We start from the raw sequence: 10,423 nt of genomic DNA, 5'->3' as shown, positions 1-10,423 counted from the left end.
TTCTATCTAGATGGGGGAAATCTCTTGGAGTAAAAATGAATGTAAGAAGTGAAAAATCAGTTACAAAATAGGTGAGAATTCCAACTTGTTACTTCATGGGAAGAGTTGCTGAATTCATATCCTTTCTGATTATTTTTACCATTTGGGGGTTAAGAAATTTTCTAAAATGCAATGTGTGTACTTTAGTCTTCTAAACAGCACAGTAAATATAATTTTCTTTTTTTTGAAGATTGCACTCTTAAGAGCATAATGTAATAATGCCAGTGGAATTTACTTAAATGCTTTGTATAAAATTGCTGTTTCTGTTAGTTTTTAGTATCCATTGGTTTAAATTTCTAGCAAAATCATCTATTTTCTGGCTCAAGCTTAGCAAATTAACATTCCTGATTTAATGAGTAGTTCTGTATTAAGTCTGGCTTGAATTCTATCATAAGTAAACCACGGAGTGACATTTTTGGATTCTGGGAAGGTAGTCAAATACTTTTTTCATATCCTTGTCAGGTTCCAATAAAATAGAGCTTGTAGAAAAAATTAACTTCTGCACAGGTGGGCCAGCATTGGTATATTTCTTAAACTTGTCCTAATTTGAGCTACAGCAAACATTTTTCAAGATATTTACTGTCATTATCAGTGTTCAATAATGATATGTACCAATTATAAGGCATCATTTTAATTTACTACAGTTAACTTATTCATGAGCTACTTTCCAAATCAAAAAATGACTAGGCTTTTAGCATTGACAGTATTCAAAACTTGCATTTGTTTACATGTTTAACCTTCAACCCAAACAATAAAAGAATATAAATTATCCTTGTTCTCAGCTAGATGATTCTGTCTGGCAAAATGGTATGATTTTTTAAACAATTTGAACTATGTAGGTGTTTTAAGATTCCTGATTTATATCTCAGGTAATGCATAATTGTTTTCTCTGGAACCAAAACTACTTTCCTCCACTCCCTAGTAAGTGTTAATCTACAGCAAATGTATGTGAATGTATTGAATCTTTAGAAGTATGTTTCTAAGTGAAAAACTGAAGGGTCTTCACCAAGTTCATGAAAATGTATATTATTAAATATCTATGCATGGTTTTCAAGATTATTGCATCAAAATAAGTTTATCTTCTAATTTCACTTTCCATGAACTTTTGGGAGCACCCTCATGCATTTCAATGAAGATTCTTATTTTACTATATAAATTATGCAATCATAAGTCTTATTTTTCAAAATTAAGCAGAATATTAGAGTACATATTCGTGCATTCCAAAATCAGGAATCATCCCAAATCAAATGACAATAGCATAAAGCTTACTGTGTAGAATTGGTGGCCTTAATATAAAGCACATAATTAGTTGAATCATCATTTCTCCTCTGTGTGTTGTGTATTTAAAAAGAAAGAAAAATTTGTGGAGGCCTTTATGTGGATATAACATTGGAAGAAAATTATGTAAGAATAATACAGGGAGTAATTTACATGTGCGTTTACTGAACTGCTAAGCAGATATAAATAGACTTTATTTTAAATAAATTTTGTTTTAATCATTGGCTCTAGGAATGGTTTATATGTTCCAAAACTAGAGACTAAAACTCTAATCCCTTCCTAAACCTGTTTCATCCTCCTGATTTCCTGTATTATTCTGATTGATCATTGATTTATGGCAAGATTTGGAGATGATAACAAGGATGGGTGCACTTGAATAAACATCTCTTAGAAGGCAAGAGTTTCTAAGTTCCTACAACCTGTGACCTGTTGTTTAATGACTTTCACATATTGCCCTTTCCATCTGTACCTTTATGTTCTTCACCTGTCACCACTTCAAAAAAAAGTTTCTGTAGGAGTCAGCTCCATATTCTTTACTTTTTAAATGAATTTTTCGCTGTTGTTATTGTTTTCTTATTTCCTTGTTTCAGTAGTTGTCTGTTCTGGGCTTGATTCCATTAAGTAATCTCTCCAATTTTGCATCTCTTTATAAAGGTGGTGTTTTCATTTGATCTGTCTGTTGTATTGAGAAATAGTATTGTCTTCAAGAAGTTCAACAAAACAGACTAAAAGAGGTTATATCTTCTGGTCTTGCCCATCACTGTGGCTTCGCTATTTAATCCTATACATCATTCTAGACTCACACTCCATTCTGGATTTCTGACTTGCAAATCTCAGGGATCCTTGAGCTCCACCACACTCAGTGCCTATGGAAGAAGCTGCTTTCCTGTCTGAAAGATTAGGTAAGAGAAAACAAGCTCCCTTTAGGTCTGTTAGTTTTTTTAAAGTCTGTTTTCATTTCATTAAATCCTTTAGCCAATGCTACAGTATAACAGACAAGATAATTGTGTTCATTATTCTTCCTGCTGTCATTCATTTGGAAAAAATTTTTAGTATTTCTGTTTTAAAGACTTAATTATTTGAAGGCAGAACACATGGAAACAGAGACAGAATCTTCCATCTGCTGGTTCACTCTCCACATGGAAACAGCAACTGCAGTGGGACCTGTCCAAAGCCAGGAGCCAGGATGATCTTCTAGGTTTCCCATGTAGGTGGAGGGTGCCAAGGCATTGTACCAACTTCGCTGCTTTCCCTGATGCATTATAGGAAGCTGGTTTGGTACTAGAGCCATGTAGGACTCATATGGGATGCTGGCACTGCAGGTCGCAGCTTCACTGGATGCACCACTGTGTAACATTGATGTTACCCCTGTTTAATATTTCTGAGTCATTATTTTTCTTGCTCTACTACATAGGGATTAATGTATGCAAATTATTTGAATATTGCAATGTATTCTAAAATTCAAAGTAAATATATGATATTATTAAATGTAAAGTGATTATCATAAGGTTAATTCAAAGTTAATGTACACTTCTTGAGTGGCCCACAAACTTGAGTTAAATTGTGAAGCACCTTGTTTTCATCTACAGCCTTTGATACTAAGTAGGATGAAGAATATCTGTCTAATCAAAATTATTATCCCCATAATACCCTGGTACTCTTACACTGGGAGAGAATGTAAGCTGTGTCACAGCAATGCTCATTGCATGCTACCCTTGAGAGCTAGAATATTACTTGACAGTTAACCATATACTGTAATGATTCCATCTTTCCCTGATGCAAAGATGACCAATTGAATTGCATGTACAGTATTCATAGCACAAAGGAATGCCTTTGAAAATCAGTCAAGCACAGAAAGATATATTTGTTTACATTTTGGTATTTGGAGGGAATAAATACTATTATGATCAAATACATGCATAAATATATCTACATACTATATATGTTATGCACACATATATGTTACTTTAAGAACATTATATTGAGTGCTCTGGAAACTCATGTATTTAGATTTAAAGTATAGGTTTGAAAAATTCCCTCTAAGGGACAGACAGCTCTAGCAAAAAAAAAAAAAAAATCTAGAAACAAGGGCTGAAATATACAGGAAAGCAAATTTCTGTTCAGTGTAAGAAATGACCTTACAACCTTTATGAAAGTCATGCATTAAAATAAGACTACTTATTAAATACTGGCATGTGGCAGATTATTATTATCCTAATAATTTCCCTCACAGGATGCACAACCAAAGAATTTTGCATTCTATTTATACTTTTTATCTCAACCATTTTCTGATATATTGTTAATTGCTTCCTCTTCCAAGTTATTTAACATTTTAGGCATTCTACATAACTTAACTTTAATATTTCTGCATACTCAAACATTTTTAATAGCACTTGAGTTTTGAAACTGCATCAATTTAGGACATTTTCATTGAAAGGGATTTTTTAAATCACTCAGGAAGTCTTAAATGGTGCTGACATTTCAAATGAGCTGCTAACTGGGACTTTTTTTTCTTCTGTCTGCCATGGGTACATGTTTATTTTTTAGTAAATAAAATCTAAAGTGCTAAATTTTCCTCCTGCATTATTATATGTATTCCCTGGCAAATGTCATTATATAGCCAAATGTAGAAATTTTAGCCATTTAATTGGCAAGAATATATATCTTGAAAATCTAGATATTGCTTGGTTTTTTGTTTTTTTTTTTTTAAAGAGAGCTCCCATTTGCTTATTTATTTCCCAAATACCTGAAAACCAGGAAAGCAAGAACACAATCCAGGGAGGTCTCCCACGTGGGCGATTGAACCCAATGTTTCAGTGATTCCCGCTGCCTGCCAGGGTCTGCATTAGCAGCAGGTACAGTCAGGAGTCAGAGCCACAAATGAAACCATAAACCACAGCAGATAATACTATGATACCTGGTCAAATTCAATAGCAAAAGATGATTGGATCATAAGCTATTTAATACACTTACCCAAAATAACTCTTCTAAATCCTATGTTCATAGGCAATTTTGAAAACATTTTTGCAATGTAATGCAGCTTCCAGCCTCTTGTAGGAAGTCTCTAAATTTTAATACATATATTTGTCAAATGTATTTTTATTTTTGATTTCTACTTCAGAGGTAAAAAAAAAATCATTGTCTATTTTTTAGCAGTTCTATTAGAAACGTCTTAACATTGAACACAACTTAGCCTCCTTTAATAACTTTCTATTCTAAGTCCTGGTTTACCATCTCTACATGCCAGTCATTCAGCCTTTTGATAGAGGAACACATCACCTATTCCTTCAAAACTAAGACCTCATTTTTCCTTCACATTTAAATGCTTAGTATTACAACATCTTCCACAATGGCTGAAATTAGACACTTTGTACTTATGTAATTACTGCAGAAAACCTGTCTCAGTTCTGTCATCTTGGGGGGCTTTGAGTCTGCCCAGCATTGCAATCTTTTTTATGTAGGAACCTTGCTGCATTATCCATTCTCAGTGTACTTAATAACTTAAATACATCTAATCCCACCATCCAGCACTCTAGCTTTATAAATTCCATGTAGGCCACTCCCCACCCCACCCCCAACGACAAGTAGTATTTTGGGGGAGAAAAGCTAAATTTTAGTAAGTTGCTTATTGAATATGTTCTTCAGAATTTTACTTTCTAGAATCCAAAAATTAAAAAAGAAAGAAAGGAAAGGAAAACAGAGAGGGGGAGAGAGAAAGAAAGAGGAAGAGAGGAAGGAAGAAAGAGAGAGGGAAGGAGGCAGGAAGAAAGAAAAGAAGGAAAGAGGAAGGACGAAAGACAGTCTTTGGTGGTTAATGGGAAAATAATTTTCTCACACATCGACAAATCAGCCTTATGGTAAAAATAAATTTAAAGATTCATCTGAATACAGTTATCTACAGTAAATTTCCAAGTTTCTAAAAAGGCTATAGCTAAATAAGCATGAATCAGGCAGCTTTGTTCATTTCATCAACTTTGACAACACTGCAATCACAAAGTTTATTATTCTTGGTCTCAAGGGTAACATCTGCTGAAATGACTTAACATGTCAACTCTGTTAATGATTATCACATTGTTGTATGAATATTTCTTTTCATGTGTGTCTTCCTCATTTCACAGAAAAGGCTAGTGGCTAGGATCTGTATTGATGAATTCTAGATGCAGCAGTTATAACAGGGTCTGTCATATAATTAGACATCCAATAAGTCTATATTCTGCCAAGCCAATGTGTGAAGCAAAATATATATGTTGTTACCAAATGGGTTTATCTATAATACATCTGTACATTTGGCAAATGTTTCAAGTACATGAAAATTATTTTAGAATTTTACATTTTAGAAAGTCACCATGTTGTACAGTAGTTATGTATTAATATGTATGTTGATCATTTTGGCAATATTTTATAATGTGCTTATTTTCAAAGTCTCTAAGAAAATTGTTTTTAGGGGGTTATTTTAGCAATGTAAAAGTTAACCAGAAACATTGTCAAGAGTGAAATTGCATTATATTGTGTAGTATCCATCTTTGGAGAGCATATGTAATTGATTGTATAGTGTATATGTATAGTTGCTTATTGAAAGTAAAATGATAAGTTTGAAATTCTTTACCCAGTCTTCAAGAACTTTGGAATCATTTGTTTTGAATGAATTTTGGTTATAATGTTTTTGGTTTCTTTTTTTCAAAAACAGTAATGGATAAGATTATGACTCTTAAGTTTCATTAGTACACTCGCAGCCTCATTTCTCCTATATAGCTTCATTACTTCTATGACTGTTCTCTCACTTGGAAGGGGGGAGGTGAGGGCAGAGGGTCCACATGTTACATGCGTCACCTCCACTAATGGATTTGGATTTGTGCCATATGCTATGAATTATAAAGTTAGCATTTTTCTGCAGGTCCATAGCAACCAACCCACATGATAAAACATTTCCACCCATAAAATAACTTATTAAAATGTATGTCAGAAAAGATATATATTTTCTGTACTTATTATTATTAGAAATAAAAGCAATAGAGAGAGATGGATTCTAGGGTTCTCGTTTTTCTTCTCTTTTCCTTCTCAGTTATCCTCAGGTCTTGAATGGCTTTGTTGGGTTTCAGAACCTCTGATAGTATGATGGTGGGGAGATTGCCAGGAGGGGATTCTGTAGCTGGGATGTAATCGACAATTAAGAGTTTATGCCAGACAGCATGCTCTGAGATTACTAGAGCGACAGCCTCAGTTTTCCGGGAAGTGATAGCTATGGAGACACCTCCCATGACTGAGCTAAGAAAGAACATTTATACACATGACCTGCAGAAGACAGCAGTGGGACTAATAGAATGTGCAAAGCCAGGAAAGGGACAGCTTGCTTCACAGGACACCAAGCACACAGAGTTTTCAGAGTCTGCAAGCTTTCCTGCAGTTTACATCCCCAGGTGCTCCGTGTCATAATTAAACTATAAAAATTCTGAACTAACAAAAGCATCTAAATTGTAACAGACAAGGCACTACCATGCAAGGTCTTTTTCAGTGTTTGGACAGATGCCAGCTTTGTTCCAGGTTCTTGTCATTTTTCTTCTTTATGGAATGGATGAGTTTCTCCCCTGTTTCCCGTGTTCCTATGTGAAGAGTTGTGGTTTACTCACTAAATGTCCTGGAGTCCCAAGTCCTTACCGGCAATGGTCCACACTGAGACATAGTTACTGTATACACACAGTCCTTGACAAATGAAGGATGTCTCCATCCGTTATGCTTACATAAAGCCAACTGTCTTCCCTGAATTTCTAAAAATTTTATATGTTCACTCATTAGTCTCAGCCTGAATTTATTGCTCCACAGTTCTTTCCTTATTACCTCCTATTTCGCTTGTTCCTCTGGCTTTGTATAGTTCACTTTGCCTTCAAGCATGGACCTATTCCCTTCCTTTTAACCATGTACACACAGATGCCTTTAACAGAGTCATTATAATCCTATGGGTCTCATAGGGAGATGACCAGTCAGCACGTGCTTAGGCATGCTTCTCTGAAATCAGAGGTCTCCTCTCTGTCAACATGTAATACTCAGACCCCTACCAAGTGCAGCTTCCCTTCTAAGTCAACAAGCCAGATGGTTAATCGTCACAATCTGATATATGGCAGTTCTTTGCCTAAATTCAGAACCCACCTGAATCAAGCACATTCTTCCAACGGTAGAAGCAAAAAGGAGGCCCAGCACAGTAGCCTAATGGCTAAGGGCCATGCATGCACCAGGATCCCATATGGGTACCAGTTCTAATCCCAGCAGCGCCCCCTTCAAATCCAGCTCCCACGTGGGTGCAGAGGCCCAAGGCTTTGGGCCATCCTTGACAGCTTTCCCAGGTCACAAGCAGGGAGCTGGATGGGAAGTGGGTCCCCCCGAGATTGGAACTGGCACCCATATGGGATCCTGGCACGTGGAAGAGGAGGACTTTAGCTACTAGACCACTGCGCTGGGCCCCAGTTTACACATTTTGACTGACATATATGTACATGTTTTTCCAAGGAGGAAATATTTAGAAAGGAAGATTCTTTCCACTTTGGGTCCAGAAAGTTTCCAAATGTTTATTAAGTGTTTTGAAAAACTTGAAGCTAATATAAAATACTAATTTTAATATGGGCACTAGAACAATCTATTTAATAAACATTAATTACTTAAAACTATTAATTGAATTACTAAGTTTTATATAAAATTCGTGGTTGTGAGGTGAAGTAGTTTTGTGTTTATTAAATTTTATAGCTAAACAATGTAATTCATAAGGTTTAATGAGTGTAAAACTTAAGACAGGCAATTTAATAATGTTCATGAAAACCTTAGAAATTTGCGGAAGCTATCTCAAGACAAACATTAATATAAAAAAGATCCTCCCATTATTTATAAGGCTAGATCCTGCTATCCTGCTACACCTGGTAAGTATTTTGCCTTTTTTCCAAGTTCAGGGCTAGTTTAACTGCTTTTACTCTGTTAATAATTAGTAGATCTTCCACAGGAAGTTAATTACTCTTCCCTAACCCACACAAAAATGTATGCTGCAAAATGAGTTTAAATTTTTTAATCAAGAAAGCTTATCCCTATGGGCTTTCCAGATTTTAAAATCCAATTAGCTTTAGTATCTTTCCTTTTAGAGATTAACCACCCTTTTATGTTTACGTTATGAAACATTAATTGGAATTCAAACCATTTATAACTTTTCTAAAATAATCCTTTAATGAATCAGCAATTTTTCTATTTCTTTTACAAATACTATTCACTTTAAATCTATTCCTAAAGGAGCAAAATGTTATCACAACATTCTTCCACTGAAATACAGTTCGCATTTCTCTTATTTATAAGCACAAATTAATATGCACTCTTGCTTCTAAGATTTTTAGGAAAAAAACATGCAATACTTAAAATAAAGCATTTACTTTTTTTAAGTAGGTAAAATACTGAAGGTCTAACTGTCTAACCAATATTTTTGTGACAGGTTGTCATTCATTAATGTGCCTGTCAATCAGTGGTCCTCAAACTTGAGTCAAAGCTAAAATAATCACACAAGGAGTGTCTCAGTTAAAAGTTCTAAATTTAGGATCCCAACCTTGGAGATTTTGACTTTAATAAGTTCTAAATTGCAGAGCTTGGAACCCCATCTTTTCAAGGCATGCAAGTTTTTTTTCTTTTTTCTTTTTCTTTCTTTCTTTCTTTCTTTCTTTCTTCTTTCTTTCTTTCTCTTTCTCTCTCTCTCTCTTTCTTTTTCTGAAGAACTTTTAAAGTGTTTTTCAAAGGCAGATTATACAAAGGGAGGAGACAGAGAGAGAAGGTCTCCCATCCCCTAGTTCAATTCCCAAATGGCCCCAATGGCCAGAGCTGAGGTGATATGAAGCTGGGAGCCAGGAGCTTCTTCCATATCTCCCACATGTGTGCACAGGCTCTAGGACTTAGCCCAGCCTTTGCTGCTTTCCCAGGCCATAAACAGGGAGCTGGATTGGAAATGGCTTCCATACTGGATGCTGGTCCCACAGGACAAAGGATTAGTCTGCTGAGCACCACAATGGCCACTAGTGCACCTTCTAAGAAGCCTTTAGGACAATTTGAAAGGTATGTTGCATGCTTGACAGAAGGCTTAGCCAATGGGAAAGGTTCAACAAACGTCTCTGTCTCCTCGTTTTCCTTGTTGTATGTTTGAAAAACACCGCTGTCCTCAAGCTCTCCAAATGCTGCCACAACTTCTCATTTCCCATAGTAGATTCAAGCCAAGAGTTTCTCATTTGTTCACGCATCGATTCAACCAGCATTTCTTGATCTCCCACTAAGTCTTATCACTGTATAAGGTTTGAAGGTATGACAAGAAAACCTTGTTCTGTTTGAATCACTGAGCATCCTGCTGCTTCTGCCCCCCTCTTGGATCTGCCTCATTTCTATTACTAACACTTTCAGACTGGCTCCATTTTTGTTTTCCATGCTCTCACAGGGCCTTGGACCTTAGAAAATTCCTGAGCTTTCACATTTGCCATGTCTGAATGCACACCCCTGGTATTCCTTAACCCCAGCTCTCAAGCTCCAAAAGCACAGATATCATTAACCCAGATGAAGAATAACTCCCAGGTTGCCTAGTTTCCTGTGAGCAAAGGAATCACACAACCAGGTCACAGACCTGGAGGACTTTTTAAAATGGATGAATCTGGTTCAACACAGTAGCCTACCGCTTTGTACACACAGGGTTCCTATATGGCGTCCAGTTCTAATCCCAGTAATCCTGCTTCAAATCCAGCTCCCTCCTCAGGGCCTGGGAAAGCAGTCGAGGGTGGCCCAAAACCTTGGGATCCTGCACCCACCTGGGAGACCCGGAAGAGGCTCCTGACTTTGGATCAGCTCAGCTCTGGCCATTGAGGCTGCTTGGGAAGATCTTTCTCTCTGTCTTTCCTCCTTTCTGTATATCTGACTTTCCAATAAAAATAAATCTTTAAAATATGGGTAAATCTTAGCAATCTGCAGGTAATTTTGAATCTCCTGAATGATTTATTTTTACAAACTGCAATGCAGAAGAAATGTATACAATTTTAAGTGAATAAAGTTCAAAAGAAATTTTTCCCAACTGTCTTTCCTACACCAATTATGCATTCAACCCAAA

Source organism: Ochotona curzoniae, unplaced genomic scaffold, assembly GCF_017591425.1.
Source record: "Ochotona curzoniae isolate NIBS_2020 unplaced genomic scaffold, NIBS_Ocur_1.0 contig_2723, whole genome shotgun sequence".
In the NCBI taxonomy this organism is placed as follows: domain Eukaryota; kingdom Metazoa; phylum Chordata; class Mammalia; order Lagomorpha; family Ochotonidae; genus Ochotona; species Ochotona curzoniae.
This window is presented reverse-complemented; position numbering follows the sequence as displayed.